We start from the raw sequence: 20164 nt of genomic DNA, 5'->3' as shown, positions 1-20164 counted from the left end.
GCTGAAATTGAAATAATATTGACTTCAAAACATGAACTGAAAACAACTTGGAAGCACTGGATATTCCAGGCCCCTTGGGTGAAGCTCTGGATAGCCCAGGCATAACTTCAACACAACACCCACAACCCATATTTATACCCAAATTAATCAATTAGGGTTTACAGAGAAAATCCCCAAATTACACAGTTGAAATTAGGGTTCGACTTTACCTAATTTGACGTGACAAATCACTCAAGAAGGTCGACCCATTTCTTCTCTGACTCTCCTGCTCCTCTCCATGCCTTCCAATTGCGTTTCTAACTCGACCTATTCTATTGATTTCTTACCTAGGGTTTCAGAGAGAAATCAGGGAAGAAATCGAGAGAATAGATGGCTAGAAGTTTAGGGGAATGATGGGTTTCGGTGAGGGATAGCCATGATGGCTTTTGGTGGTTGATTGTGGCAGTTGGCGGAGTTGGTGGTGAAGGTGATGTTGTTGCAGACGGAGTGGAGAAGATGGAGGTGGAGTCGATGGAATTAGGGATAGGGGTGTGTTTGGTTCTGCGGGTATAGGTGTTTGGGTGTTGAGCGGTTTTCATCAAGTCTCGATGATTCGCGAAGCTGAGCCGTGGGATGCGGAAATGATAGATTGATCTAACGGCTACAAGTGAAGAGGCTGGTATCGACCGTCAGATGCGGAAGTACAACGAAACTGACGGCTCAAGATGGAGTTAGGTGCTGTAGTGTTTGACAGGAGCTTCAGACTTTGATGCACGACGATGAAGCGACCGTAGGATGCATCTGTGGATGCAATCTGACGGCTACGAGCTTAGGCAGGCTTTGGGCTTGGTCTTGGACTTTGGTTAGAGTTTGGGCTTAGACAATTCTGAGCCCACTTTTTCTTTAAGAACAAATTCTTCCTTCCAAGCCCACTTCTAGTTGATCCGGCTCTTGCAAACATCATTCTTCGCTGCCTTTCTGCGGGAGTCTTTGCCGTTTCTTTGCTCTTTTCACTTCGTGAGTTAACCAGGCTTTATTTAGTACCTAAAAATGCAAAATTAATTAAGAAAAGTATTTATTCTTGAAAACAATGAAAATACAGAATATGGGATAAAATGGAGAATTAATGCACAAAAGATGAGTTAAATGCCAAGAAAAATATATAGAAATATGCACTTTTTAGCACTCATCAAATACCCCCAAACCTGAATTTTACTTGTCCTCAAGTAAAACAAAACTAAGAAATCCTACCTATACCACTGTCGATGGTCTCTCGAATGCATTTAGCATTTGCACTAAGCCTTTTAAACCACTAAGTGTCCCTAGTGGACGAGTGAAGTCTCGTGAAGGTTTGCTTAGAACGTACCTACAAAGTTCTAGGACAAAATATAAGCTCATATTCCATCAAATGTGACATGTGCAAGACAGTTTAAGCTCACAGCAAAATGGAGATGTCAATCTAGCTATCAAAGGCACAATCCTAGCACTGATAACAACTAAAGACACGTGATAAGAGTGTAAAGTGTATCTACACATGTTTCTAGAATGACCTGAAGTTATGACTACTAATCACCAAGAGATAGTTTTTAGGCTAAGAACCGAATTCTAAGCCAAGCTAGTTGTCCGGCTTTACGAGAATTGTGAATGTTCACCCAATGAGTTGGTGATATTTCAGTTTACCCGCGTTATACATCGATGGCTGCACCCTCCTTGCTTATTACAAGACTATTTACAACAAAAAGATGACTCTTTACATGACTCTTATTTACATTGATTACTCTCTTTTATTTTTGTAACAAGAGAGAACTATTGTCTTTAACATGACAAAACATGGAATAAATGCTTGATATATTTTTTTTTTATTTTTGATTTTTTTTTTGATTTTTTTTTTTGATTTTTTTATTTTTTGAATCTTTCTGATTTTTTTTTTTTTTTAAAAATAACTTTGATCTTTACAACATAGTGACACTTTTGATACATGAACAAAAAGAAAAACATAATTACATGACTCTTAGCAAGAGGTGGCCCTTATCGAATGCATCCGGTCAAATTCTATGGTTGCTTTTCTTAACGTATCCTCCAACTTCTATCCCAGCCAACCAAAGAACAAGCTAGTCAAGTCTCATTCAGTATTCTAAAGTGATTGGCAATCTAACTTCCTATCAAACACCTTGAAGATCGAGGCTATACATGTATTGGTAGATCGTGCGCGTGCAAGTTTCTTATCACATGTGAATTGTGCTAGAATCAGGGTGCCTAAATATCTAGACTAAGAATCCTTATGTTTACATACATGCACAAGAGTCAACATTTCAAGGTAAATGAGCTCCATTTTTATGATTTTTTAATTTTTAATTTTTTTTTTTCAATTTTTTCAAAAAATTCAAAAGAGTTCTTGTTTTCAATTATGGCATGTGATCGTGGTATCTACTCTATACCCCCAAACCTAAACTAAACATTGTCCTCAATGTTTCAAAAGATGTAAAGAATTATAATACAACATATGGAGAGGATTATGCTGAGTAGAGAAAAAGGAAAGAGAATACCCGATTTCGGCGAAAGCAAGATTAGAACTCCGTTATTCAAGGCAAAAATCCAACATTTTTTTAGCCGAGATCATATTGGATTAGCACATATATAAAAAGAAACAAAAGATTTAACTAAGAAACTATCTACTAGATTTTATACAAGAAAATTTGGTTTTTAATGGGATTGGACTTTTGGAAAAATTTGGTTTTGTCGGGAGACATTTGGTTTTGATGGAAAAAAAAAATTTTGGTTTTTTGGGAAACATTTGGAAAATTTGGTTTTTGTGGGAGAAAAACATTTGGTTTTTAATGGGATAAGGAGACCAAGCCCACTGTTCGGTTTTGCGAAGCCCAGCTACGTTTTTGAAAAACAGGCCCACTGCTGGTGAGTAAAGCTCACTGTTGGTTTTTGGAATTTTGAAATTTTGGCCCACTCGAACTTTGGTTCAGGCCCACAGTTCAGAAACAAGCCCAGGTAACAATTTGAAATTTGGGCTCTTAAATAGCCAAAGGTCGAGGCCCAACTGGGCTTTGAAAACGTTTTCTGTTTTTGGGTCAAGCCCACAGTGTAAATGTTTAGTTTTCAAATGGATGTTAAGCCCACAGTCCCAGAAATTTAGTTGGGCTTTGGCTAGCTACTAACTAAAATATGAGGCCCAACTGGGCTTTCAAAAGTTCAGTTTTCTTTAATTAAAACAACAGCCCAAATCAATCTAAAACCACAAGCCCACAAGAAATTAAACAAACAAGCCCACAAGAAATTAATTACAAACCCAACAGAAAATATAAGCCCAAATGTTGGGTTTAATATTACAAGCCCACAAGAAAAATGGAAGCCCACAGTTTGGGTTCTCTTAATGGGTTTAGGCTTACCTGTGAAGCACAGCCCAGCTGTTCAGTTTGGTTGCAAAAGCCCAGTTGGGCTTTGGATCATCCTAAGCTTTGGCTTCAACACTCAAGGCCCAGTTGGGCTTGGTTCAATTTCCTCTCCTTCTGCAGCTTCAGCCCAGTTGGGCTTGGTTCAAATCAGTTTACTTCACAAGCCCAGTTGGGCTTTATCTTACACCAGCTGCAGCAGCTTCAGTAGCAGCAGGAGCACCAGTTCAGGTTCAAAATGGTGAAGCCCAAATATGACAAAGCAAGCAAGCAAGGGCTTTGCAACAGCAGGTAGCAGCTTCACCAGCAATCAAGGCTCAGCAGCTTCACCAGTTCAGGGTTTTGCACCAGCAGCAGGGGATTTAAGGCAGCACCAGGGGCAGATTCAGCTAGCTAGCAAGCAAGGGCTAGCCAGCAGCTACAATTCAGTGCAAGAGCCTGGTTTAAAGCAACAATTGCACAGCAGCAGCAAGCGCAGCAGAACAGCAGGGACTCAGCAGCAGCAGCAGTACAGTTCAACAACAACAACAGGCAGTAGGCTTGGCCTAGCAGGAAACAGGAGCACCACAGCAGCACAAGCACAGCATCTCAGCAGGAGAGCAGGAGTACAGCAAGCACAGGAGCACCAACAGCAATAGCAGCAGCAGCTCCACAGCAACAGCAGCACCACAAGTTCAGCAGCTGGCTCAAAGAAGAGATGATCAGTCTCTTTGAAGCAAATGGGTGGAGCAAAGAAACAATGAGGGATAACAGCAATGATATGCAAACCAAGATGCAGTATGCAAGATGCTGATGCAAGTTACACTAAGATGCAATATGCTGATGCAATACAAAACACTTAAGTTACACTAAGATGCTGAAAAACTAAGTTACAGGGCAGTAACAACTTCAACCACACAGCAGCCAAGTCCCCGGCAACGGCGCCAAAAACTTGGTACGCTTTTAAGGATGTAAGAAAATAAGAGTATAAGGGAAGCCTACATGGTTATACCGCAAGTGCACAGTGTCGGTTGTAGCTTGTGAAAATACGGGTCGAATCCACAGGGACTAGGGTGTGAGTTGAAGTTTCCTAAGATAATTCTCTGAGCAGTGAACTAATGAAGCAAAGAGTGACAGTGGAAAATGACAGTTACAATGGAAATGAGCCAAAGGCAGTGAAGTATAGAATGAAGGTACTAGGGTCTTTGAATCTACTTCTTGATCCTAATCTAAGGCAGCATCTAATCGAATCATGTCTTGTTTCATCTCAGGAAATACTATAATGGGTGATTTATCAACTAATTTTACTAGCATACCCCTAGCATCAGCTGTCTTTCTACAGCACAGCTGATCACAGGTTTACTTGCACAACCAATTAATCTATCAACTCTAAGGCATTTGGGCACAATCCTTTTAATGTACTGAATTTTTAACCATCATCACTCACTTACCCCTAGCATCAGCTGTCTTTCTACAGCACAGCTGATCACAGGCTTACTTGTTCAAATGGATACTAGCAGTCCTAACTCATTTTTAGCACTACAAGAACAATGACATGATTACTAACTATCTTAACATACAATCAAGAGTTTCATCTAAACCCTAACACATGATACTTAAAACATGCTGGGAAATGATTAATAGCTGAAATTGAAATAATATTGACTTCAAAACATGAACTGAAAACAACTTGGAAGCACTGGATATTCCAGGCCCCTTGGGTGAAGCTCTGGATAGCCCAGGCATAACTTCAACACAACACCCACAACCCATATTTATACCCAAATTAATCAATTAGGGTTTACAGAGAAAATCTTCAAATCCCCAAATTACACAGTTGAAATTAGGGTTCAACTTTACCTAATTTGACGTGACAAATCACTCAAGAAGGTCGACCCATTTATTCTCTGACTCTCCTGCTCCTCTCCATGCCTTCCAATTGCGTTTCTAACTCGACATATTCTATTGATTTCTTACCTAGGGTTTCAGAGAGAAATCAGGGACGAAATCGAGAGAATAGATGGCTAGAAGTTTAGGGGAATGATGGGTTTCGGTGAGGGATAGCCATGATGGCTTTTGGTGGTTGATTGTGGAAGTTGGCGGAGTTGGTGGTGAAGGTGAGGCTGTTGCAGACGGAGTGGAGAAGATGGAGGTGGAGTCGATGGAATTAGGGATAGGGGTGTGTTTGGTTCTACGGGTATACGTGTTAGGTGTTTGGGTTTTGAGCGGTTTTCATCAAGTCTCGATGATTCGCGAAGCTGAGCCGTGGGATGCGGAAATGATAGATTGATCTAACGGCTACAAGTGAAGAGGCTGGTATCGACCGTCGGATGCGGAAGTACAACGAAACTGACGGCTCAAGATGGAGTTAGGTGCTGTAGTGTTTGACAGGAGCTTCAGACTTCGATGCACGACGATGAAGCGACCGTAGGATGCATTTGTGGATCCAATCTGACGGCTACGAGCTTAGGCAGGCTTTGGGCTTGGTCTTGGACTTAGGTTAGAGTTTGGGCTTAGACAATTCTGAGCCCACTTCTTCTTTAAGAACAAATTCTTCCTTCCAAGCCCACTTCTAGTTGATCCGGCTCTTACAAACATCATTCTTCGCTCCCTTTCTGCGGGAGTCTTTGCCGTTTCTTTGCTCTTTTCACTTCGTGAGTTAACCAGGCTTTATTTAGTACCTAAAAATGCAAAATTAATTAAGAAAAGTATTTATTCTTGAAAACAATGAAAATACAGAATATGGGATAAAATGGAGAATTAATGCACAAAAGATGAGTTGAATGCCAAGAAAAATATATAGAAATATGCACTTTTTAGCACTCATCAAGTTTGCACTCAAGCATACTAAAATTCATATAAGTGACAGAGCTCTACTCAGATAGTTTCTGTACATCATAACCGGAGTCAACCAATCGCATGGAAAGACTAAGAAGATGGATGTAGAGAAAAACATAGATGGTTTTGATGTTGACTAAGGTGAACCTATCCTAATGGACTGAGACACCGGTATGACTAATATCACCACATCTGGCATATACAAGGGAACCAGCGGGTGATAATCCTAACTCTAGGTCAACACAACTGGCATATACAAGGGCTCCAGTGGTCGACTTTATTGAATTTATTCCGGTTGGTATGATGGTCTGGTCTTTTTTTTTTATATCTCAATCACTCTATTTCACCCAATCACTTATAAGAAAATAAAAACAGAAGGTGAAATGGATTCAACGAGATATGGCGAAACTAAGGTTTTTTTTTAAAAAAAAATTTTAACACCTGAGCTTTGTGCTTTTATGAATAGACTCTTTAGATGTTTCCATCTAATCAGATTGGTTCCTCAACCCTATAACCAAGATGCTTCCATCCACTTAGATTGGTTAGTGCCATCCTTAATAAACATAAATTTCTAGGCTCTGGAGTTTATTTATTGCAACTAAAAAGTTTCTCCCATACCTCCAAACTTAAATCTAACATTGTCCTCAACATTCTAAAGATAAAATTAAAAGCATATGAACAAGGAGAAACTGTTACTATTTGAAGCAAAAGAGTTAAGGAAAGATATTACCGTATTGCATGAGATTGGGTTACCTCCCAAGAAGTGCTAAGTTTAAAGTCTTCATCTAGACATCGAAAGGAATTAACCACCTCATAGAATCATATAGGAGTAGTCGGAATAACTGTGGGTTATCTGGATCAAAAAGAGCTATCACAAGTAAAAGGAATCTGCAACATGCCAAGAAAATTAACAAATAAAGCACAACCTTGTCTAGTTTCCTGTTTAAGACAACTACATATAGCTGTGGTTCAGTTTCAGGTTCTATAACAGGGTCTAGATAAAATATTTCCATGGGTTGCATTTCCTCATAAGTTAGATCCGAATGTTCAGGTTTTAGAGTCTGGAAAAACTCAAATACAAACTTAAAAGCACATAATAATAACCTGAATAACTGGGGATCCTCTAAGTCAATCATATTTTATTCACACATATGACCAAAATCAGAGTGGTGGTGTTCCTTAAACAAATGTGTCGACCCTAATATCCTAAAGTAATTAGGTTTAGTCTCAAAACTCAATAACTGACACATTTCAAATTCAAACGTTCGCACAATTGGAATAAAAGTTTTTGGTGGGTAAAAAAAGTCAATCTTGGTATCATATCCTGGGTTAACCACATCAACCAGAGGATGGGTTTCTAACAACTGAGCTCTCTTATGGACACAACTAGGTTCAGGAAAAAGTGTATGAAGATAATCTTGTAAGATGGTTGAGGCACAAATGTCAAGTCCTACACGAGGGAACTTTCTAAGAGTTAAAAGTAAGGCACCAGGAAAGTGATAATCACCCTAAAACTTAGAGTTTTCAGTGTCTCTAGGTAGACTAGTCACAATTTCCCTAATTTCTAAATCATTAGATTCCTGAAAATGGTCAATTGATTCTTCTAAGTTGTAATCAGGTGCATCCTCACTCATTTTTACGAGTTCACTTTCTTTGTCTCAGACTGCTGTTTCTAAATTGCTAGACTCAAAATAAACTCGTTCCTCTAAACCATCATTGGCTTCGTAATCAAAAGGAAGTACAACTTCGTCTAAAACGGTATTATCTCTAGTCAAATCCCCGTCATTTTGAATAGGTGGATAATAATTAAAATTATCGGGAATTGAACCAGAAATATCATTATCATTATCAAGCTCAATAGGAGTAACAAATTCCTGATCACCATGCCTAAATACTTCAGATTCTTCATCAACATTGTCCACATCATACTCATCATTATCATAACCTGGAAATGGCTGAACCTCATCTACACAAGGAGTGTCACCAATTCTAACCTCAATATCTTGATTATCTAAATAATTATCCTCATTTTCAAGAGTATTATTGGATACACTATATTGGAAATTCAAGTCATTTCGAGCAATACTTTCGTTCGTCTCTAACTCAAGTCTACGTGTCGACTCAACTATCCTCTCAGGGGTCTCTTCTAAAGAAAGCTCCCTAAGTTTTGGATCTAAGTTTTCACTTAACCTATTGAGGATATCTTCCAAAGAAGATTCAGTCGTTGTTGCAGTTCTTTCGTCCATAACTATGTTGTTCACCTCATCTAATTTGTATGCCGATTCAGCTAACTTACGTGATGAATCAGCTAAATTCCTGAGAGACTCTTCTAGAGAAGGAATAGGAACTGAAGGATCATAAAAAGGACTACTTTTCAATAGTTTGATTGTACCCTCTAAAGACGAAGAACTAGTATTATAATCTTCTTGCCCGTATGACCGATACGCGTGTGGATAGTAATTGGGCTCACCATGGTATGACCCAAAACCTTGAAAAGGTTGGCGTGCCTAACCATTATTCACACTATGATCATAAAAAGAGTAATGTCCATGTTGTTCAGTTGGATAATCATTGTATTGGCTATACCAGTTCGACATCCTAACTGCAAGGGAATTCTAAACAAGCACAAACAAGGCTGACTCAACCACAACAAGCCTATTTTATCTAGCAAACAAAAAGCATGATGGCTCCACTTAGATTTTTTCTAGACTAGCTTCTATTCTTTCGAAAAGGAATTCGTTACAATCTGAGAAAACCTCTATGGAATCAATCCGAGTTAAAGTAAGTTGAATAGAGACGATGGAAGCTCAGTGGAGCTTTGATACCCAAGGCCTCACTGGCGTTACAAGGCGGCGTATTCAACTCACAGTAACCATCATGAACTTCAAAGTATGCTCAAAAAAGTAACCAATATTTTTCGAACGACTTTCCTAATAAGCTCGTTACCCTATCGGTCTCTTTCTAGTCCAAATTTTAAGGCTTAGGTTCGCGTAGGTTACGTGTTCCTAAGGCGGGCAAGAAGGAAATGGTGATCAAATCCGAGTCCTTATCTTGATTTGTCCAGGCCTTTCCCTTTACTAGAAAATTAAATCCGATTTCAGGTCCTCAACATATATGCATACGAAATCATCCAGTAAACCCGCTGACAAGGGATTCGCAGGTGTTTATAATTCTTACCTCCCGTTCCAGACGGGGGATGAACCATTAAAGTCGACTCGGGCCACCGACTCCAATGTCAGTGTACGAACCCGAGGGGCCGAGGCGATATCGTAATCGTCGTCCTTCTCTGCAAACAGTTTATTTAAAAATACCCTTCCGTAGGGTTTTAAAAATAAAGTCCAATGTTCAATGTCCAAAAGAAAAGAAGAAAAAAAATGTCCAAAAGTAAAATATTACAAAAATAAAAACCTTAATTACAGTTTCTAAAAAAATAAAAATAAAATTATTTACAAAATCTTCTTCTTCACTCCTTTTGGATTTCTCTTTTCTTTCCTTTTTGGGCTTTTCCTTTCTTTTCAACACTTTCTCTTTTTCCTTTAGCTTAGCTCCAAATATGAAAGCAAACAAAAATACCAAAACGCGTAAAAAAGAACAAATAAAATAAAACCTAAAAACAAATCTATAAACAAATCCGTGTCGGCGGCGCCAAAAATTTAATGGTATTCTTCAATGATGTTGTAGTAAGATGGTTCGTTCAAGACTTGTGAAAGCATATTTTTTAGACTTAAATTTTATAAATGATAATAATAAACTCAAATAAAAAGGTGATGTGAATATTGTGGAGAGACTGGGGCTAGGATTCCACCATTGGTCGATATTAGTGATTTAATAAAACAATAATTTCGCAACTCAGCATTCAAATTGATTCTAATAGTATTGCCTAGACATGTAGATTTTTAAAAGAATAAATGTTAATCCAAGCATAGAATATCAAAACTCTAAAGCAAGCATATTCTATCAAGAGAAAATACACCTAACTAATCAAAATCATATAATCCATTTTTAGTTCAATGCAAAAATCATAATAGAATTTCTATAATTAATTTAAAATAAATATACACACTTTTACCGAAACAACAACTTCCTCCGTCGCCCCAAGGATTGGGTTTAGCTCTTCATCATGGAAACACGCTCAAAAGTTGATTTCATTTATGCTCAAAGATGGTTTATCAAATAATGAAAATGTGAGAAAATTATTAAAGCATTGATTTTCTTTTCTCTCCCAAAACTCCCCTCAAATGTGCTCTCTAGCTCTCTATTTATACACACAAATACACATCACTCAAATATATTCTTCCATAATTAAAAATATCTTCAGAAAATTTTCCTTATCTTTATTCTATATATTTCTTTACTAAACCCATATCTTCTTTAATTCGCAGAATAAAATCCAAGATAAAATCTTCTAAGGATATCTTTCTTGTTTAATACAAGATAACTTCCTTTTTCTTCAAAACTTCATGTTTATAAGGCAAGAAGATATTCTTATCTTAAAGATAATAAATGTTTTACCGTTGACACCAAATTTCCTGCCAATTTTTATTTTCAAATCAAGGAAGAAGATGGAGTCCCCTTAACCAGTGATGGGGTGCGATTAGCAGCTGGCTCCCTGGGGTGCCCCTTATCAGTTAAGTGCCCCTTATCCAAAATTGAGAGTCCGAATAACATGTGTCCTCCGGGTGCCTATACCAACTTTTCGAGCCGAATTTTCCAAAAATGTTTATTTTCCAAAAATACCTACAAACACATAAAACACCATAATAAGTAGAAAATCGAGTACCAACAATACTGAAAATTGAGGACAATTCGGTCACAAAAATGTGTCTATCAGTTCCCGGTTTTGGATTTTACACAAATGTGAATAAATACTATGTTTATATCCAAACATGGTTACTTGTTCTAAACTCTCATTTCAATAATTGAGGATGACAATAGTTGTTATCCATAAACTATTAGCATCAAAGCGATTTTCAAGTTATTGAAATAATCAATATGACTTTCATCAAGAGGAAAGATGAACTTGGTTAAAGCGAAATCTTACCAACACATATTTCGAGAAATAGATAAGTGAGTTAAAGTCAGCTCGAGATAGCTATTGTGTATAATTAAAGTCTATATAGCAATACGACTTTTGTCTCAAATAGGAGATGGAATAGATAGACTTTTGAGTGATAGATAAGTTCAAGTATCCACATATCTTTTGTTGATGAAGTTCCACAAGTTCCCTTGAGTAGTTATTCGACTTCATTCGATAAACGTTGTGGAGCCTAAAGCTCAACTACACTTATTATCCTAATCCGAGACTTAGCTATAAGTAGATTAGAAATCAAGACTTATAGTTTTGGAAACTAAACTTGACAAACAAGATTGAGATAGCAACTCTTGCGAGTTCGACCAAGCAGTGCTCTAACAAGTTTCAAGGGTTCCTTGACCATCCCTTTATCAACCAAGATATTGGAAATATTTTCAGCCAATGACTGGTTTTGTTCAACATGTTCTTCTATCATCTTAAGTAACATATAACAACTTTTTTCTACACCAAATAAATGGTATTGTAGAACATTTAATATTGATAGTACGTTATCTGAATTATCCACAGATTCAAATCTTATAGGTTGGATCGCACTAAAGATAGTTTGTTAGATTTTTTTTCATGTTTGCCTGCTCTGATACCAATTGAAAACACGAGGGTACCCAAATACACCATAATATTTTAAATATTAATCTATAAGTTTGGTATCTTAAGTGATCGTCTATGGACAGAGTCGAGACAATACAACTTAAGTCATATACCTTGTGTGATTGTCTATGGACGAGGTCGAGACAATACGACAACAAGATTTTACTTGACAATACTTACAGTAAAAACCGATAGACTATTAGGATCAATATCAAGTAATTCGGTTTAACGTACAAGTGTAATTTACTTTAAATTATAATAAACAAATTATAATTGTGGAATAATAAAGTAAATGACACATCAAGATTTTGTTAATGAGGAAACCGCAAATGCAGAAAAATCCCGAGGACTAGTCCAGTTTTGAATACTCTCAGAATTAAGCCTCTATACAAAATATAATACCAACTTCATATAGTTGAGACCAAGTAGACTACCCCTAGCTACTTAGTTTCCTCAGTATCCCTACGCCTTCAACTTCTAGAGTCACGCACGTGAATAGCTACTCATGTGTATCGTATTCCAAACATCAAAGGAATGAATTTGTTTGGTAATCACTCTAATCAATCTTTGGAAAAAGATATTTATGAGTTGTTGACAAAGGATCTTTCTTTTAAACTAATAAACTCCTTTGTCAGGTTAGATTAATCTAAAACTTGGTTACCGAAATAACCAATTTCTAGATTCGCAATCAATATAGAACTCAAAGAGTAACTATAAAGCGATGCCGATCTTACACAACTAGACAATCAAGTCTATCAAGGAAAAACACGATTCTAGTTGGATCCCAGCCGATCAAGGTTTATGCGCTAAATTCACAAGATATCGTATTTACGAAGTTCCAAAAGATAAGCGTTTATACTTCGCAATTCAATAAATTCCTTGACACTTTCATCATAATGATATGACCAAGTCTAATAACTAGAGTATTACACATATATATATATACATCTTCACATGTTATTTTTTCAATATAATACGACTTGAAAGATACGTTGGAATGGAAGCAAGTCAAGTCAGTATTACTAACCTCAAGTGGAAGGATGATGTCTTCGTTGAAGTTGTTACTTCTTCTCATTCTTCAGGTCTTCGGAGTAATATTTTATGTCTCAACATTCCTAGACTTTCTAGTCTAACCTAAACGAAGTTGACTCTAGTATTTAATCAGGCGACTCTACATGAATTTTGATACTAAAATATGACAACCAAACTTGACATACCAACGTTTGGTGAGTTCAACCGAGATATGCTATAACAGTTACCTTTTTTTTAGGAAATCAATATGTGTCGTATAGTCCTTTCCACAATTTTGAAATGACTTTTAAATTATGTCCACCTACGAAAAACAAAAAACAAGAATGAAAAGTAAAGTAAAAAATGGTGTATGACACAACTAATTAACGTCAATGCCATTAAAATATTTATTGATCTTTAGCACGCATCCAACAACTAATTAACGTCAATGCCATTAAAATATTTATTGATCTTTAGCACGCATCCAACACAGTCCTTGCAGATATATATTTCAGACTGAAAACGCGGGGGTACCAAAATACACCACCACTTTTTTCTTATGCAATCTGTATTGACAAACTCAATACAACTCCGAGAGTAAAACTCAATCAAGGAAAAGTATCTAGAGTTACATCTCTTTCTCCTACGATTAGAACGTTATTCCGTGAACCTAATCACACAGAGATTACTTGGAAGGTACCAAAGACCAATTGTCCAAGAATCAATATAGTTGTATCCAAAAAACTAGGTTGGATGTATCTACTAAGATTGATCAACGTACAACCTGTGATATTTCAATTATGAAGATAAACAATATAATATGGAAAAAAAAATAACACATACACCAGAAGTTTTGTTAACGAGGAAACCCCAAATGCAGAAAACCCCGGTATCTAGTCCAGATTGAACACCGAACTGTATTAAGCCGCTACAGACACTAGCCTACAACCAATTAACTTCGGACTGGAATGTAGTTGGGCCCTAAAAGGTATCCAGTTGATTAAGGTACAATCACGCTCCTTACGCCTATTGAATCCCAACAGGACTCCGCGCAATTGATTCCCTTAGATAACGTCACACCAACTATGAGTTGCTTCAACTCAATTGAAGAATTTGAACCAAATTGCCTCCAACAGATTAAGCCTATATATTGATTTTCTTTTACAATCAAATAACTTGATCAAAGGTGTGGAAATCGATAGCAATGGAGAAAGTTTAGCTAACCTCAAAATTCAGACTTATGCAACCCGAAGTGCAACCTAGATTATTATTCACCTCACAAGTATAAAACCTGTGGAATCAACAAAGTTTGAGACAAAGAGAACTTTAATGATTTCTATATATCTTGATCGATGGAGCAATCTCAACAAACAATCAAGATCAGGATACTCGAGTTATTAAGGAAAGATAACTAGACCTGGCTTCACGAATCCCAATGAAGACTTTGAAGTCGCTAAACCCTAAAAGGGTTTCTGGAGAGGACGACTCTAGATACAACTAGGACATAACGAAAATTAGTGTCGGGATTCAAAGATCCCAATTGCTTGGAGTTCCCCTTTTATAGATATTCAAAGCATAGGTTGCTTTAGGTTTAAGCTAAGATAGATTTGGAACCAAGCAAATAATATCCACCGTTAGATGAATCTTTGAATCTGATTTACATAAGAAAGATATACACTCTGGTTAGGGGAAACCGTAACCGAACCGTGTACAAAGACTATGTTCAACATGGTTAGCCAAAACTAGCCGGTTTGAACTTAAAAGCTTAATTTTCATCTTCATGAAAACATAAGCCATTAACCATGAGTCACAAACATGTGATCAATAGTCTAGTATTTTTAGAGATTTAATCAAATGCTAATTATCTCATAGAAATAATTTAAAACACTTGAAAATATAATCGACATGGTTAGTAGGTGTACAAGGTACAAATATCATTGTCATTCTTGAGTCGGTTCAGTCAGAGTACATACACAGGTTTGTAAACTTTAAACCAAACCAAAGTTCTGGAGTTCATATATTGTTTTAGGTTTGCGTACTGGTTTGGAAACCTTAAGACTGTCACCGGTTCCGGAGTACACATAACTAAATTGGTTTGCGTAACGGTTTGGAAACGCTGCCAAGTCCAGGAACACAGAACTGTTTAAGTTTGTGTACCGATTTGGAAATAAACCCGGTTCCGTAACCACAGTTCAATAACGGTTTACATACAAGTATGACAACCGATCCATTTCACGAGTCACACAGATTCTCATATGATATACATAAGAATATGTGTAGAAGTCGATATATAGATACTCCGTTACGTGTACAAATACATGTAATACGGGTGTTGATGGTGGTTTTTATCTTAGGGTGAAAACCGTAAAAGTCTGTCTACCTGACTCGACATCAGAAATAGTAGACCTTGATATGTCTATATTCCGCAAGGAATTTGAAGGATATATCAAAATTTGATGACTTCCTATGCCGCTCTTCATATTGTATTAAAACTCAAGCTCTTACATGAATTGTTCACTAGTATAAAGCCTAATGAGTATTTAATCTCTCGCATGCATTATTCATTAATGTATGGCTTATTAAGTATTTTTCCTATGCTATGTTCCCCGGCTGAACCCTTAATATTTGTATGACATGACAATAAGTGTTCACGCGCAGCTGAGTAGCATGAATTTCCCGAAGTATCAAGATTAAGGTATGCATGAAAATACTCAGTCAGAAGCGTTAAACTGCTCTCTGAGAATAAATATTAAAGAATTTCTGTGTCAGCACACAGAATTCATCAAATTTATTCAATTTTGTGATAGCTCACAAGATTCAATTTTTGGGCTAATTAATTTGCAAAAATTAGGTTTTTTGCGCCCTGTGCAATATCTCGAATCCTATTGTTCGATACCAAACCTAGGGAAGCTAGGAAATTAATCCTCCATGGACTAGTAGGAGCAAAGTCCTACAAAAAATCAGAAAAAAAAGAAATAAAAGAGGAGTTGCGACAAATAGGAGCAGCAACAAGAGGAGGCGTGGCCTCGCCACATGGTCGGCCAGTTCGCCGCAGGCGCCACCTATAGTCGGATGGACACGCTCCATGTTTCCCTTGTCACCCCCCTCCCTTTTTCCCATCGACCAATCAGGTCACTCTAAATGCGCCACACACACTTGGAATGTGGTCGGGTCCATGCTGCTTGCCGGCCCCCTTTCCCACCGGACAATCAGGTCGCTCTAAATGCGCCACACGCACTTGGAATGTGTCCAGGACCATGCTGCTTGCCGTCCCTCTTTCCTATCGACCAATCAAATCGCTTTAAACCCGCCACACGCATTAAATAAATCCAAACTGCGCCAACACCTAGTGGTCGTCGCGTCAACGTGGCCGCCATGACAATTAGATAATCAACCTGCCAAATCGCATCGGCATGCTAATTGGCAGGCCATGCTATTCCGCGGCAGCAATACGCCAACGTTCCATAACAGTGCAGTCGTGTGCTATCTCACTTTTCTTTCGTAGCCAACGCCATAACAAACTCTAACCAGGGTATTCTGATCAGAATAGAACTCTTGTTTTAATAGCATTGGTCGAATCAAGAGGAAACCCTAATTCCTAGTCATGGGCTGACTATGCCACTTCGGGCCCACAACATGTCACAAGCCATGTGGGACCCAGAAGACCCTAAAGAATGGCACTTGCGCCATATTATGGTTACCATGATCGTCCCCGCATTATGGCCTCGCCATAATTTCTTCATTCAACGTGGCCACGGTAGTATATTCCAAGATATTGTGGCCACAGCCACGCCAGGCAGGCGCCATTCTGCCACTACGCCACTGGCAGGCGCCAATTATGCCACTATGCCACTGGAAAGCGCCAACTAGATGTGACCATAATCAACAACCACCCTCTTCCATAAATTGCAATCTCGACCGTCCAACTTCGCCAACCGAATTTACCGACCTAGATTAAATCTTAGGCGACCAACCAAGACTAACTTAATAGCGTCACATGCTATTTCTTGTGGCAAGTCTCATGACTTAGCTCGCTGCACATGATTACCCGCCACTTAGCGTGCGCGAGATTGGTGAGAATAACTAGGTCTTGCACACAAGACCCACTCAGCAATCTGCTGCATATTTTCCACGAAAATACTTGAGACATCAAACATGTCACAAATTGGCGGATGTTCATCACGGTATTGGTCTGGCGTTTTACAACGTGCGGCGTGCAGCGCTCCCATTACGAGAAAGTGTCAGGAAAGGGCAGACGGTTAATGAGCAGTAAATGAGTAGTGGGTGTAAAGATGACCAGTCTTCCCTCATGATGGTCACCAATTTTTACACGAATCTACTTCTTCACCACTACTTAAATGTCTCCACTTCCTACGAGATCAGGTGTGCTCAATCATGACTTGTATAAATAGGTTTTCGGCCTATTTCGACAAGGGACAAGTGTTATCAACACAAATATCCAGAAAAACACCAAGAACTGATAGCTTACATTACGCAAGCCAGTTTCATATTCTGATACAAGTCATAAAATAGCCCCATCTTCATAGTTAACCATTCTGATCTCAACACCTTCTTCGCTTCCCTTCCTAAGATCAACCATTCTCCTTCACTTTGTGACCGAAGCAAGACTGGAACGACCATTTCTTGGTTTAGGCCAGGATTTTACAGATTGATCTCTCGAATATAAAAGTACTCCCGTGCAGTGCATTTTTTGGGGGTTTAGATTCTTTTCTCAGCGGCACAACCAAATTTACCAAAACCAGCAGAATCAGTTTTTACCCCTAAACAACTGGCGACCATAGTGGGAGACTAATCTCTCGGTTGCGAAGCCAATTTCTCAATTTTCATTCCAATATTCCCAAACTCAAGATGATGGATCTTAGGTATAAATTCAATCATTAACCAGAATTCACTTCAATCACCAATATCAACTTTCCGCTTCATGAGTTACCCCGGCCATCCGAAACACTTCCAAAGCCGCCAACGCTCGAAATCCAATCACCATGGAAGGTATGGCAAAAATATTAGAATATTTTGTCACAAATCAAGCTAATATTGTCAAGTTGCAAAATGAGACGTTTTGTATCTTAAAGAGTATGGCAAACCGGCTGTAGCAAGAGCCAGCAAACATTCGCTCGGAGAACGCCACCAATTTCAGAGATGACAAAAAAAAATGTTGAATCCGTGTCTGAGGTCTGTGCCTCCGCCAACGACGATGCATACAGAGTATGTGGCTGTATCGAACGAGAGCAAAAGGGAATGGCCAACAAAAATGTACCGTCCGCAAGTGCATTCAACACATCCCATGGTGTTACATCCTCTAGCAGCAACACCAGTAGCACCGGAATCATCCCCTCTGGCGTGACGCCTCATATTACCATAGTCAGATCCGCCGCTACTCCTAATTTTTTTTTGAGCATGACGCCTCCAATCATCACCAGGGATGCTACCACTTCTTCGTCAGGACGAGAGACTGAAGGAGCCATAGGAAACCAACCTCCCATTAACATTATCGATTTAATGGAGAGACATGAAGTTCTTGCTAAAACTCAGACGGACACGGCCATGGCCACAACGCAGAATGAGCGAAACAATGAACATCCAAATGATTATGTCAAGAGATTCAGAATCCAGGCGTGACTGAACATCAATTGGTGGAGTTGTGCATTAATGCTTTCTGGGGACTCTGTTCACAAAAGCATGTAATCTATGATGGAGCATGTGTGTGAGATTTTTCATATCTCCAAGGCGCAGCGCCGAGATATATTTTCAGCCCTCAACCTTGTTATGTCGGGCAGGCGATTCTTTTCAATTGGAGAAGCTACCCCGAAATCCCAGTATCTCTTGGAAGGTACGGCTGGTAAATGTAACTGGGGACTCCTAACCACTACTCACTTGAAAGGTGTCGAGTTTGAAAGTGCACTGATTGACGCGGCCTCCGACTTCAACATTGTAACCGTCAAGACTCTGAGAGTTACAAGGGAAAATCAAACAGAAGAAGCGTATTCTTTCCCATGAAGAGAAAACACGACTTTCCGACCAGCACTATTTGTGTGCCGTCTTCCCATCAGCCATATCGTATCAACTCGTTTTTCGAAGTCAAGGGTTAATGGCGCCCTCACTGGATTTCTCTCCAGAAGACGCTTCAACGTTCGCTCCATGAGCCGCTTCAACGTTCGCTGCAGGAGCCGCTTCAACGTTTCGCTGCAGGAGCCGCTTCAACGTTCGCTCCAGAAGCCGCTTCAATGTTCTCTCCAGAAGCCGCCATGCTTCAACGATTCTCTCCAGAAGTCGCTTCAACGTTCGTTCCAGAATCCGCCGCTTCAACGTTCGCTCCAGGAGACGCCGCTTCAACGTTCGCTGCATGAGCCGCTTCAACGTTTCGCTCTAGGAGCCGCTTCAACGTTCGCTCCAGGAGCCGCTTCAACGTTCCGCTCCAGAAGCCACTTCAACATTCGCTCCAGGAGCCGCCGCTTCAATGTTCATTGCATGAGCCGCTTTAACGTTTTGCTCCAGAAGTCGCTTCAACGTTCGCTCCAGAAGCCGCTTCAACATTCACTCTAGAAGCCACCGCTTCAACGTTCGCTGCATGAGCCTTTTCAATGTTTCGCTCCAGGAGCCGCTTCAGCGTTCGCTCCAGAAGCCGCTTCAGCGTTTCACTCCAAAAGTCGTCGCTTCAACGTTCGCTCCAGAAGCCGCTTCAACGTTCTCTCTAGAAGCCGCTCCGCTTCAATGTTCGCTCCAGGAGCCGCCTCTTCAACGTTCGCTGCATGAGCCGCTTCAACGTTCTCTCCAAAAGCCGCTTCTCTTCAACGTTCTCTCCAAAAGCCGCTTCAATGTCCTCTCCAGAAGTCGAAGCCGCTTCAACGCCTCAGCAAGCCACACAGACCAACCACATCAGGTCTTCCGCATACACCTACTCAGAACTCAGCACCACCTACCCAAAGCCTGCACGAAGCTGCGCATCAACAACCACATCGCTGAAAAAGTTAGATTCAGTGTTTATTTCCAATTTCCTATCAAAGGGGTGCATGGTCTGCCAGAAGTTTGGATATAGTACAGGTTTATCAAGTATGACTCTCGCCCATTGATTAACAAATGACGGATCCAAAAGATTGCCACTTTCGCCAATTCGTCAACCACCTTACAAGAAAATGCAATGGAAGTACGTATTTCAGGAGAAAATAAGTTCAGGATAATTACACCTGGAGACTACCAGCACGATATGCCTTCATGTCCCTCAACCAGTTTATTTCTGATATCAGCATCATCA

This window comes from Papaver somniferum, chromosome 2 (genome assembly GCF_003573695.1).
Source record: "Papaver somniferum cultivar HN1 chromosome 2, ASM357369v1, whole genome shotgun sequence".
In the NCBI taxonomy this organism is placed as follows: Eukaryota; Viridiplantae; Streptophyta; class Magnoliopsida; order Ranunculales; family Papaveraceae; genus Papaver; species Papaver somniferum.
This window is presented reverse-complemented; position numbering follows the sequence as displayed.